This window comes from Camelus dromedarius, chromosome X (genome assembly GCF_036321535.1).
Source record: "Camelus dromedarius isolate mCamDro1 chromosome X, mCamDro1.pat, whole genome shotgun sequence".
Lineage (NCBI taxonomy): Eukaryota > Metazoa > Chordata > Mammalia > Artiodactyla > Camelidae > Camelus > Camelus dromedarius.
The window spans coordinates 28716392-28729321 of NC_087472.1; positions in this window are offsets into that span (position 1 = coordinate 28716392).

The following is a 12930-nucleotide window of genomic DNA, read 5'->3' on the forward strand; positions in this document are numbered from 1 at the left end:
GACAATTAATGAAGGTGGCTGCACTAAACAAGAGATTTTTGATGTAGATGAAACAGCCTCCTTTTGGAAGAAAATGCCATCTAGGACTCTGATAGCTCAAGAGAATTCAACACCTGGCTTCAAAGCTTCAAAGGACAGGCTGACTCTCTTGTTAGGGGCTATTGTAGCTGGTGACTTTAAGTTGAAGCCAATGCTCATTTATCATTCTGAAAATCCTAGGGCCCTTAAGAATTATGCTAAACATACTCTGCCTGTGCTGTATAAATGGAACAAAACCTGGATGACAACACAACTGTTTACAACATGGTTCACTGAATATTTTAAGACCACTGTTGAGACCTACTACTCAGAAAGAAAAGATTCCTTTCAAAATATTCCTTCTCATTGACAGTGTACCTGGTCACCCAAGAGCTCTGAGGAAGACATACAATGATATTCATATTGTTTTCATGCCTGGTAACACAACATTCATTCTGCAGCCCATGGATAAGAAGTCATTTCAACCATCAAGTCTTCTGTTTTAGGAAATACATTTTGTAGAGCTATAGCTACCATAGTGATTCCTCTGATGAATCTGGGCAAAGTCAACTGAAAACCTTCTGAAAAGCATTCATCATTCTAGATGCTGTTAAAAACAGTCATGATTCATGGGAAGAGGTCAAAATATCAATGTAAACAGGAGTTTGGAAGAAATTGATTCCAGCCTTCATGGATGATGTTGAGACATTTAAGGCTTGAGTGGAGGAAGTCACTGCAGATGTGATGGAAATAGCAAGCAAATTAGAATTAGAAGTGGAACTGGAAGATGTGACTGAGTTGCTGCAATCTCATGGTAAAAGTTTAATGGATGAGAATTTACTTCTTATGGATGAAAAAAGAAAGTGGTTTCTTGAGATGGACTCTACTCCTGATGAAGATTCTGTGAAGATTGTCGAAATGACAACAAAAGATTTAGAATAGTCCATCAACTCAGTTGATAAAGCTAGAGGCAGGGCTTGAGTTGACTCCAATTTTAAAAGAAGCTCCTCTGTGGGTAAAATGCTATCAGACAGCATTGCATGCTACAGAAAAAAATTGTTTATGAAAGGAAGAGTCCGTCAATGCAACAAACTTCATTCTTGTCTTATTTTAAGAAATTGCCACAGCCTTTCCAAACTTCAGTGACCACCACCCTGATCAGTCAGCAGCCATCAACACTGAGGCAAGACCCTCCACCAGAAAAAAGATTGTGACTCACTGAAGCCTCAGTTGATGATTAGCATTTTTTAGCAATAAATTATTTTTTAAATTAAGGTATATACTTTTTTTAGACACAATGCAGCTGTACACTTAATAGACTAAAGTATAGTGTAAACATAACTTTCACATGTACTTACTTTATTATGATATTTGCTTTATTACTGTGATCTGGAACCAACAGCATCTCAGAGATATGCCTGTAGTACATTTATGCATATTTTGAATTCTTAGAAATCATAACAGAAGAATAATTTTATGGAGGAGCAGGCAACTTTCCAGAGAAGATTTCTTTATTAACACAAATGTAATATGTCAAAGTGATATATTTTGGGGTACCAAATCCTGAACTCCATCAACTTTTTCACTGTGTATTTTTGGCTGCATATATTTCATAACCTCTTCATATGTCAATAGTTTAATAGGATTTTGCTATAGAATCTTTTGGACGATAAGCTAGTCTGCTTCTATTATGATTGATGAAAAAGTTACATTCCCATGACTTCTTTATTTTATAACTTTCACACTATCTGTTTTGCTATGCCCAAAACACATCAGACCCCTTCCTATTTTAGGACCCTTGCTTTTGTTCTTTCTTCTGCTTTATAATGCTCTTCCCCAGGGTATCCTCAGGGATCACTCCCTCATCTCCATCAGGTCTTTGCTCAAATATTACTTTTTCAGTGAGGCCTTCACTGACCTTATAGCTTAACCCCATTTAAAATTGCACCCCTTTGCCATAACCCTCTATATTCCTCTTTATTTTTTCTTCATAGTGCTCACACTTTACATCATATAACATACTTATAACTTAGATAAATATATGTCTCCCCTGAATAGAATTTAAGCTGTATGAGTACAGAGATTTTTTTTTTGGCCTGTTTTGTTCACACTTCATCCCCAGTACCTAAAGAAATGCCTGGCAAATAGTAGTTGTTCAGCAAATATTAGTTGAATAAAATAATAAATGAATGAATGACTAGTGAGTGAAGGACAAATGTGAAGTTTTTTTTAAGCTGATTGCATTCAGATGTGTCCTGAAAAGTGGAAAATAACCACTTTCCCTCAAGTACCAGAAGTTCATAGAGGAAACTGATGGACAGAGAAAGCGAGGTGGTAGGGCAGCTCACACCTGAAGCACTTGGGCTCCTCAGCGGCGGGTCTGTCCGTCTCAGCGGAACCGCGAGTCCTCAGGCCAGCTGTGCCAAAAACACTGTTTAAATGCAGTCTTACTGTTGTGTATGAAGTCAGGTAACTTATGTAAACTCTGTCGAGTATGAAGTTGTGTTACTTCATAAAACACAAAACTGCAATGTTTGTGAGAACTTAATTGTTAACATACAAATCCCACACACTGTTTCAGGCCCATTACAAGGTGGATTTGATTATATAAAAAAAGGGCTTATAATATTAAATTTGAATTATTCCTTGTTACTTCCAGTTTTTCCTATGGTCTCATATGGAAGATGCTGGAACAATTACACAGTCTGTTGTAAACAACTCTTATTTACCAGGGAAAGCCTTAAAGTCGTTTGAAGATAATTCAGACAAACTCTTCCAATACCCTTAGTTCAGTTAATAAAGGGAATAGCAAACATGTTGTTAATCATGTTAAATATATTTTAATAATACTATTTTGAACTGGCAACTTTGCCAGTTCAAGAGGTTGATAAAAATTTATGACTGCTATTTTAAAAAATTATTTGTGTTCAAAATTTATGACTGTGCAGTCCTGCGCTTATCTCCTTTGTTTATTTCATTTTTCCAGCAGTACTCAAAGTGGGTTGTGTTTATTGTGTTTATGTAAAGAGACATCAATATATTTCCCATAACTGCTCTCATTTTATTTATAATAATACAAAATATGATAAAATATATAATGTTTTTCCCCCAATGGTATTAAAACTTGACTGGCATGAATATATTTGTGATATAATTCATTTGCAAACTGTGCTATTTAATAACTTATAATTTTAATCATTTCAACTTCCGTAGCTTATTTCTAATAGACTATTTGTACAGTTTTAATAAAAACTACCTTGGACTTCTTGTTCAGAATTGCAATTATATCCCACATCTTTAACACTCCTTCTTTCCCAGTTTTTGTTAAGGTAATTCAAGGAATACAATAATTTAAGTAAACTCTGGATCAGTGCTAGAAGTAGGGAAGTTGCCAGCAACTAGAGCAACTAGCTCAAATTTCTAAAGGATATATAAAAGATGCGACCAAAATATAGGGATTTTGCCATTACTTTGATATCCAAAGTATGCAAAGAAAAAAATCTCCAAAGGAGGTAATTCCAGGGCTAAGAAAAGAACTATACGAGCTAACTGGTTGGGGAGGGTAGATAGCAAACCTGCCAGCATCAGCGTCACAAGGAATTGACCACATTCTTTAAGACTTAACCTTTCAGAAGACAGTCTTGCTTGCAGTCTAAGGGGTTTTAAGAAGTTGGTCATGTAAGTCATTCCTCCTAGAAAGAAATGAGACTGACGCACTGTCACTAGTGTTCCTAGAGCATAATACTAGACGTCTCTGTCCATTCAATCCCAAGAGATGATTCATACAGGTTGTAAACAAGGGCAGGAAATGGACACATATATTTATCTACAAAATTCTTACATATTTCATTTTTCGGAAAGTGTATATACATACAGCTGTTAAATGTTTCTGTTATAGAGTAGGAGAAAGAAATCTGTCTTTCAGTGCCTTGAATGGAGATGAAATGTAAAATGTAAAGCTTGAATTTCATTATTGTTAATTAATATTACTCAGGAAAGGTTATAAAAGTAGAGATCCAGACACTTTTCCCCTTCTAAGCAGTTACCAGTATATGACTATGAAGATTGACTTTGGGCTTGGCTTTCTCTTTCTCCATTTCTTCAATTTGGAACAGATAAAAAATTACTATGACTCTCTGAAGAAAAGAAAGAAAGAAAAAAGGAAAAAAAGGAAGGAAGGAAGGAAGGAAGAAACCTCACTAACAGCTAAAAAGCACTGAAAGTAATATCTGACCATTAATATTATGTTAGGTAAAAAAATAAAGGTGATATATAAAAATACTGATACTTCTCTGTTTCTTGCTGTTTTGAGATTTTTATCTCATTCATTTTATAAATAGTCAATGAATTAGATGGAGGGAAACACAGAGAAAGAGGCACTACAGATTTTGACAAGACACTAAACTACAGGAATGCATAATAACTAAAGCAGGATCCTTAATTACAGTGGGTTCCTAAATGAGACCCAGCATGACAGTTAAATAGGAAGTGTAGTGCTATGGTCATCATATATGGCTGGGCAGATTTCGTGAGGTGCTATACACTTACACTGCCACAGTCATGCAACTCCTTGGCTTTGGCTGATGTCCCAAGTAATTTAGGGCTCTCCCAGCTAATCCAGTCAAATTAAATTACAGAATCTTTATTTTGTTATAATATGTTATATGCATTCTAGAAAAATAAATCTCACATACTACACAATATTTCACTAAAAATAACAAGACTTATTGGAAAATAAGTTTGAAGTGGCTGCTTTGAAACATATGCAACTTTGTAACTAGTGCACTAACAAAACCAGTAACAATTGTAACCAAAATAGCGGTCCAGTTAAAGTGTTCAGGAGGATATTTCATCCATAAAATGAAAACAATTTGAGATCAGAAATATTAATATTCAGATTAAAAAAATTAAAATATGTACTCAGTTAATAAAATATTGGGTATCTTAGAACATGAAATCAGTAAATCAAAGTCCAGTTTAAGAAATTATGCTAGCATTTAGAAAAAAGGGGTGTATAAGTGAATATCATAAATAGAAGAATGAGACATGAAAAAATGATACAAAATATCTAACGTGTATATCATAGGATCCATAAAACATAAAGCATAAACAGAGTACATGGCTCAGAAGGAACAATAAGAAATAATAGAAAAAATTTTCCTATAGCTATAGAAAGGGTTTGCAAACTGGAAAAGCCTATGAAATACCAGACGAAATTAATGAAAAGAGATCTGCATGTATATACAGTATCGAATTTTAAGAATGAAGTGAAATTCTATAAACATTAAGAAAATAACATTTCAGGAAATTTGGGTAGCAGATATGTGGCTTTGAGGGGAGAATATTTTTACCCAAGAATTCTATGACCAACTAAGCTATCATTTTTTTGCAAGTGTAACAAAGAGATATTCTCAGATTTACAAAAACTCAGAAAGTATACTGATAACTACTCTTCCTGGAAAAATATTGTATAAAAAATTTTTGAAAATTGAAAATGGAAATTAATCAAGAACTTAAGAAATAGGGACAAGCTATTAGAGCAATGGCACTGATCACTGAAACCAGTAAGCTTTGAAATTAATGGATAGTATATAAAGGTTATGAAATTGATTTTAAAAACTCTTCAACATAGAATCTAAATAATGTACAAAATAAATCAATAATGTGAATATCAAGTCTCTAAGATTGTTAACAAAAGCTAGGCAGAAGGAAAATATAAATGAAGACCTAAAAATATAGCCCATATCTCATGTTACATGTGGGAAGGGAATAAATATTTTTATATTTGTGTTGGTTGGTAGGGAAATCTAAATTCAAAATGTTTTTTATAAAATTAAAATAACTACTAGGACATTAAATCAATTCATGTAAATACTGGAAAAGAGCTGGTGAAATGTAGTCAATATAACAAAGAAATATAATTTGTCAAATATGGAAGTAGCAAGTTGCCTAAAATGATAAAAAAGTTACTTAGAAAATAAAAACAAAACAAAAACAAATTTTTAAAAAAGGGGAGGATGGGGGTATAGCTCAGTGGTAGAATATGTACTTGGTGTGCAGAAGGACCTAGGTTCAATCCTCAGTGCCTCTGTTAGGGGAAAAAAATTTAAAAAAAGAAAGAAAGAAAGAAAATTACTTAAAAAGCATAAATATACTTAATTAGAGCTAAGAATAGGGACACAATCACTGATAAAAATTAAAAGTAAGATGAAATTAATTATTTGAAATCAAAATTGCTTGGAGAAGAGATAGAGAATAAGAAGAGATAAATCAGTATGGAAGAAATTGAGAAAGTTGTCAATGAGATTTTCCTTTAACTCCAAAGAAAATCCCTAGGGCAAGGTTTTGTAGCACCAGGGCCCAGGGTTCATAGGCGGAGTCTTCCTGAGGTTCAAGGAAAGCTCAAACTTTGTTATTCAGATTCAAACTATCTTAGAGATATGGTTCAGGAAAAAGACTTCCAAACTCATTTTATGAAATACTGTTAATCAACATTGAAAAGGTTGATAAAAATGTAAAAAGCTAACTATATCATTTCTTTGTCTCTGACCCCTCTGACATGGCTAAATCACCCACTTTAATAGTCTCACGACAACACATACGCACACGCACACACACACTATATACATGTATATATGTATATGTATGCATGTATATGTTATATAAATATATATATAAACAGCTCTGTTGAATTTTCATTATATACCCTAAAATTCATCATTCACCTGTTTTAAGTGTGCAATTTAATTTTAGGATGTTTCATTTGCCCCAGTAAGATCTCCCCTACCTATTTATAGTTAGTCCACATTCCCACCCTCAGCCCCAGACAAACGCTAATATACTTTCTATGGATTTGCCAATTCTAGACATTTCATATAAACATAATCACATTTATGAAATGTGTAAAGTGAAAATATTGACTTCTTCCATTCCACATAATGTTTTCAAGGTTCATTCATTTGTGGTATCTATAAGTACTTCATTTTTTTAATTGCCAAATCATATTCTATTTTATGAATCTACCACAATTTCTGTATTCATCAGTTGATGGACATCTGGTTTGTTTCTACTTTTTGGTTATTATGAATAATGTTGCTATGTACAAGTTTTTGTGTAGATGCATGTTTTCAATTCTCTTGAGTATATACCTATGGATAGAATTGTTGGATCATATGGTAACTCCATATTTAATCTTTTGAGGACCTGTCAAACTGCCCTTGGCAAAGTTTCATTTCAATTATTGCACTTTTTACAACTATTGAATTTCTATTTTGTTCTTGTTTATAATTTCTATCTCTTTATTGATATTCTCTCTTTAGTAAGATATTGTTGCCATACTTTCTTTAATTCTTACACATAGTTTAATAGCAGCTTTGAAGTCTGTCTCTGCTGAGTTTAACACCTGGACCCCATCAGAATCAAATCCTATAGCCTGCCTATTTTTCCTGAAGATAGGTCATACTGTTTTGTTCCTTTGCGTGTCTAACTTTTTTTACTGGAAAGCTGAATATTTTAGATCATACGTGGTAGCAAGTCTGAATTATGATTACCCACTAGGGCTTTTTTTTTTTTTTTTTTTTTTTGTCTTTGTTTCTTTCTTAATGGCTTGTTGAAACTAGTTCTGCAAAATCTATTTCCCCCACAGTGTGCGGACCTCTGATGATACAACTTTATTTTTTCTCCTTGTCTTTATTTTTAAGTCTGGCTTCTTAGAAGTAACCCTAAGGTTAACACTGCTTAATGTTCTGCTAGGGATTTGTCATAATTGGTCCTTAAGTCCCATTAGACAGTAGAACTTCCATCCTTTGCAGACAGATCTGTGTGTGGCTTGGGGAAGCTTTTCAGTTCTGTCCCATCTTGAGTCAGAGACCAGTAGCACTCAAATGCCTGCTGTCTTCCCTCCTGCGTGGGTACGGCCTAGCTCATGCACACAGCCTCTGGACCTCCAGCAATGAGTATAATGTTAACAAGGCCCTTTTTGGTTGTCTCTTTTTCTGATTCTGTCTGTTAAACTTCCCTCTGGTTTTGTTGCTACTAGATTCTTTTTTTGCTACTAGTTTCATTGAGCTATCAGCCTTCTCTGGACTGCTGATCACAAACAAAGGAAAGACTTATGTGTAAACCCAGTGACTTGAACTAGTAAGTAATAAGTAATATGCTATTTTCTATTCCTCTTCACTCACTTACGGGAAAATAGTATTTATTTGTGGGGCAGAAGATCTGTTAATTGAATTGTAACAGAGAAATGAGCCAAGATCTTCCAAAATTGAACCCAGAGGTGTTTTCTATAACAGAATGAAGGACCCAGTATTTTTCCCTTAAGGCAATATCTCTTTAGAACAGCTTCTGGCCTATGGTACCATTTTTGGAAGACCAGGAGGAGGGACCGAGAAGGTACATAGATTAATGTGTGTGCTCCTCAGCTATTTTTAGTAGAGGTACTTTCAAGGCCCTTGGCTCCCACTCTACTTGTTACAGATGATATACTCCTGAGGTGCCACTTCTGAATTAGGGCACCAGGACCAGGCAGCATCTGGGTGGTTTAGATTATTCCAAAACTCCAGTAGGCTAGAGCACAGCAATGGTAGTGTAAAAAAGTCACAGTGTTCTGGAGAAAATGTTTCAGTTTTAGAACATTTCTGTCATTCTATCATCCCCCAACTTCCCTCCTGCCTGTTTGCAGTAAATCTCTATTCCTACGATCAGTCCCAGACATGTAGATCATACCTCAATAAAACTGTGTGAAAAATGATCCCCCCAAAATCATATCATGTATTGCTTCTTGCAATGTTAATTGTATTATTTTGTTAAAAAATAAAATATTTATAAAACTGAAAAATCATGATACAGATACAAAAGAGGAGAGGAGTGATTATTAGAGGAAAAGTGCTTCATGGTGAGGTCCTGAGACACTTGAAACTGGTTTACTGAGAACCCACACCCTTGACACTTAAAGACTGGCAAAACTCTCCTTAAAACCATACAGTGAAGATGTTAAATTATATTTGCACCTGGGAGCAGCTTTCACGTAAGTTATTGCCAGTTGTGTTAACAAGTACCCTAGTATGTTTTGGAATTGAGTGTCTCCCCTGCTTTTTTTTTCCTTTGAGCCTTTGTGTTGACTGCCTCTGTTAGCTTCTTGTACACAGAAAGAATACTCCAGCTGGAAGGAGTTAAGCTTGGTTTTTGCATGAAAAAACATATAAGTGATTTCTGAATTAAACATTTAAATAAGGTTTTAGCCTTTTAGCTTAGTAAAATTAAACTAATTGCTATGACCTGAATGTTTGTGTCCCCCACCCCAAATTCATACATTCAAATTCTTTTTTTTTTTTTTTTAACATTATTCATACATTCAAATTCTAATGTTTAATGTGACATATTAGGATGTGGGCCTTTGGAAAATGCTTAGGCCTGAGGGTGGAGCCCTCATGAATGGGGTTAATGGCCTTATATAAGAAGCTCCAGGAAGTTCCTTTGCCCCTTCTACCATGTGACGATATGGCAGGACATAGGCAGTCTGCAACCCAGGAGAGAGCCTTCACCAGAATGTAGCCATGTTCTTGGACTTCCCAGTCTGTGATCTTGGACTTCCCACTGTCCAGAACTGTGAGAAATACACTTCTGTTGTTTATAAGCCATGCAGTGTGTGGTATTTTGTTATAGCTGCCTGAATGGGCCAAGACATTAATCTTAGGGAAAATCCCCCGTTGAAACATTAGTTGTATTTTCTTTGATGTTAGAGTATCATCGGCAGCATGGTCTTCATCATCACCATTTTATTGTGCTTCAAGCACCCCTTTCATCTTCAGCATAAACAAATCCCTTCTGAAAGGGAGGATTTGTCACTATGAATCTCATGTTAGTTGCCGTTTGTTCAATCCTTGTCCCTCTTTCCAACCTATTCAGGGAAAGGCTCTCTCATAATAAGGATTCACAGTGGCCTATACGTGACCATCCTTATTAATTTTAGTGGCACGAGTGAATGAATTTTAAAAAGGCTGTTCCTTTCTTCCACTTATCCACCTCTTTACCCCATTTTGAAGTGGTAATACTTGGAAATACGCACTCTGATATGGGTTATGCTTTCTGCCCTGGGGAAGCCAGTTTGCCTATGGGACACTAAGGAGTCATATGGTATATTGGGAACAGCATGGGCTTAGAGACCAGATAGTTCCACCTCTGACCTTTCAGCTGTGTGATTTAGGTGAAGACCCTTTACCTCTCTGACCTCAGTTTCTGCAATAGCAAAGTGGAGATTTTTAAATGTACCAACCACCTATCTACACAAAACAAAGCATGTTTGTATTTGGCACACCATCAGTGCTCAATAAATGATAATTATAATAAAATTAATAATATCAAGATAGTGTGTGGAGAGTAGGCCAGTTGAAGCTGCTTTGGGTGTAAGATTTTAAGACAGAGAGGTAAACAAGAATCAAGCATAAATTTTCTCCTGTATCTTCCGGTCCAGCTCATCAGGGTCTTAACAGAAAGAGAATTATTCAGAATAAAATAGAAATAATTAGTGCTAGAGCTTGAGCTTAAATGTAAGGTTAGAAGTAAGTTTAGAGTTAGCCCTAAGGGAGGGTTAAAAACAGGGGAAGCTTTGGAGTTAATGATGAGGGTGAGGTTAGCAGTTTGAGTAAGGTTAGAGTTTGCAGAAAGGCAGGATCATGGTTAGAGGTAATTTAGAAACAAGAGTTAGGGTTGGAATTAATCATAAAGTTGAGGGCAGGAAAGGATTACATACAGAGATAGTTTAGAGGATAAAGTTAAGAATAATGTTATAGATAAGACATGAGGATATGGATAGAGTTAAGATTAAATAGAAAGTCAAAGGTAGGTTTAGCTTTAGTGGAAGAAATAAGTTCACAAAATTCCCTTACTTCTGCTACATGGAAGCACGGGTAGAGATGGAGCCTCTATCACCAATTTTTCCTAAAGTAACTGAGAAGAGGTTTCCTGGCAACCCACATCAGACATGGAGTGTGAGCACAAAATGTACATTTGTGTTGTTAAGCCTTTGAGACTTTAGGCTTGGTTTTTACTGCAGAATAGCCTGGACTATCCAGATGGATTCAGAAATCTAAGAATCTTAGTAAGCTGTTGAGAACACCCTTAATAACAAGAGAAACTACATATAAAAACATATTTCCTTTCACCTCAATTTGCCTTAATTTTGGCCTAAGTGATGCCAGCCAGGTTCTTTCATGTTGTTTATATAGGTGCTGAGCTAGGTGGTGAATCTTTTCTAGCCAATAAATACACCATCTGTTATAGATGCTATGCTGCCCCGACAAGACCCCACCTTCAGGGCTGAAGGGTTTATTCCCCAGGTGATGGGAGATTGTGGACTTGACAGCTTTCAGCTATAAGCTCTCTTTGCGAGTTGCCTCTGTTGAAGTGAATGATCTGGCACATGGTCATACATCTCTCCTGGGGACAGTGGAGGTATAGAGGAGTGGCCCTGTTCCTCCAACTTGGGACAAAATCTGAAGGGGTATCTTAGATTCAAAGCTTTCCAGGGGAGTCAGCTAAGTGTGATCTAACACCTCTTAGTTGTCTGTGCCCTGGTGTTGTCGTCTTTGAGGACATGCAGAATGAGTCAGGAAGGGTGATACTTTCTGGTTGCATGTGTATTTATGAACTTATTTTACAGAATTCAATTTAATTTTTAAAGAAAATGAGGTGAAGTGGTATCTCTTCCCCTCCAAAGGTGCAGGGGGAATGAGTTCTATTGTAACTACATCACAGCCCAACCTTTCCCTCTGCCCAGTCGTCCTTTCTTCCCTTTCCCTGTGCAGATGGATCCTAAGATCACTTCCTAATAGATATCCTATGCACTTATTTCCACCTCAGAATTTAGATCCTAGGGGACCCATCCTATCTCTTAGAGCTAATTATGTTTATAAGTGTGCTACAGGTCACATAATATTTGAGAAGCACTCTGATGTCACCTACTCCTGTTGGCATTGCCTATAAAAAATACCTCTTTCTAATATAGTCAGCTCCTTGGGTGATATGTTAACATACCTCTAGGAAGACTATACAAGGAGAAATAGGGCCTCGACCATGGAGATTGCATTGGCTTAAGTGGAAGCTAAGGAACCATTTAGAAACTGTGTTTCTGCATTAAGCAGACACTTACTGCTGCTTGATGGCAAGAAGCATCTTTCTCTCTTCAGACCACGAAGACCTTCCAGTGCTGTGATATGGGAGCACTCCAGTCTTCCTCTGCCCACCTTCCTTTGCACTGTAGTAACAAGTCCAGTTCTGTGCCATCAGAAACTTCAACTTCTCTCCATTGCCTTCTTGTTGGGGAAGAGTAGCCCCTAGTGTCAGTGGTACAAGATATTTCTGGCCACTGGCAGCAGTGACCCTGCTGTTTCAGTGGCAGTTCAACCTTTATCCCTTGACCCGCTCCTAGGAATCAACCTAGTCATACTTACAAAGGAATGAGGTTTTCCTGCTTTTGTCTCAGGGAACCGAACTCTTGCCAGTAGGCTCACCCAGCATCAGGAAGGGATATATGTCGAAAGAAAAGGCCAATGTTCTTTGGCTCCAGGTGAGGAGGAACAGAGAGGCATAGTATGGTGATCCTGACGATTGTACAGGTATCTAAAGCCATTTGGGATGGAGGTAAGTTAAGGTGTAAAGTCACACTGTATGACTGAAGAGTGGGGAGTTGTAAGACCCATTTTGGCAACAGGAACAGCTAATACAGTGCCCACAAATACTGAGGCTCAATACATATCTGTTGAAAGTAGAGTGGCCACTAACAACTGGGGATAAAGCTATCAACAGGATTAACACGGTCCTCCCTGTTCTTGGCTTGCTTCGAGTCTGGTGGGAATAAGATAGCAATGATAGCTATAGCAAGGGGAGCGCCTGGGCCACCCCAGGCCCCTG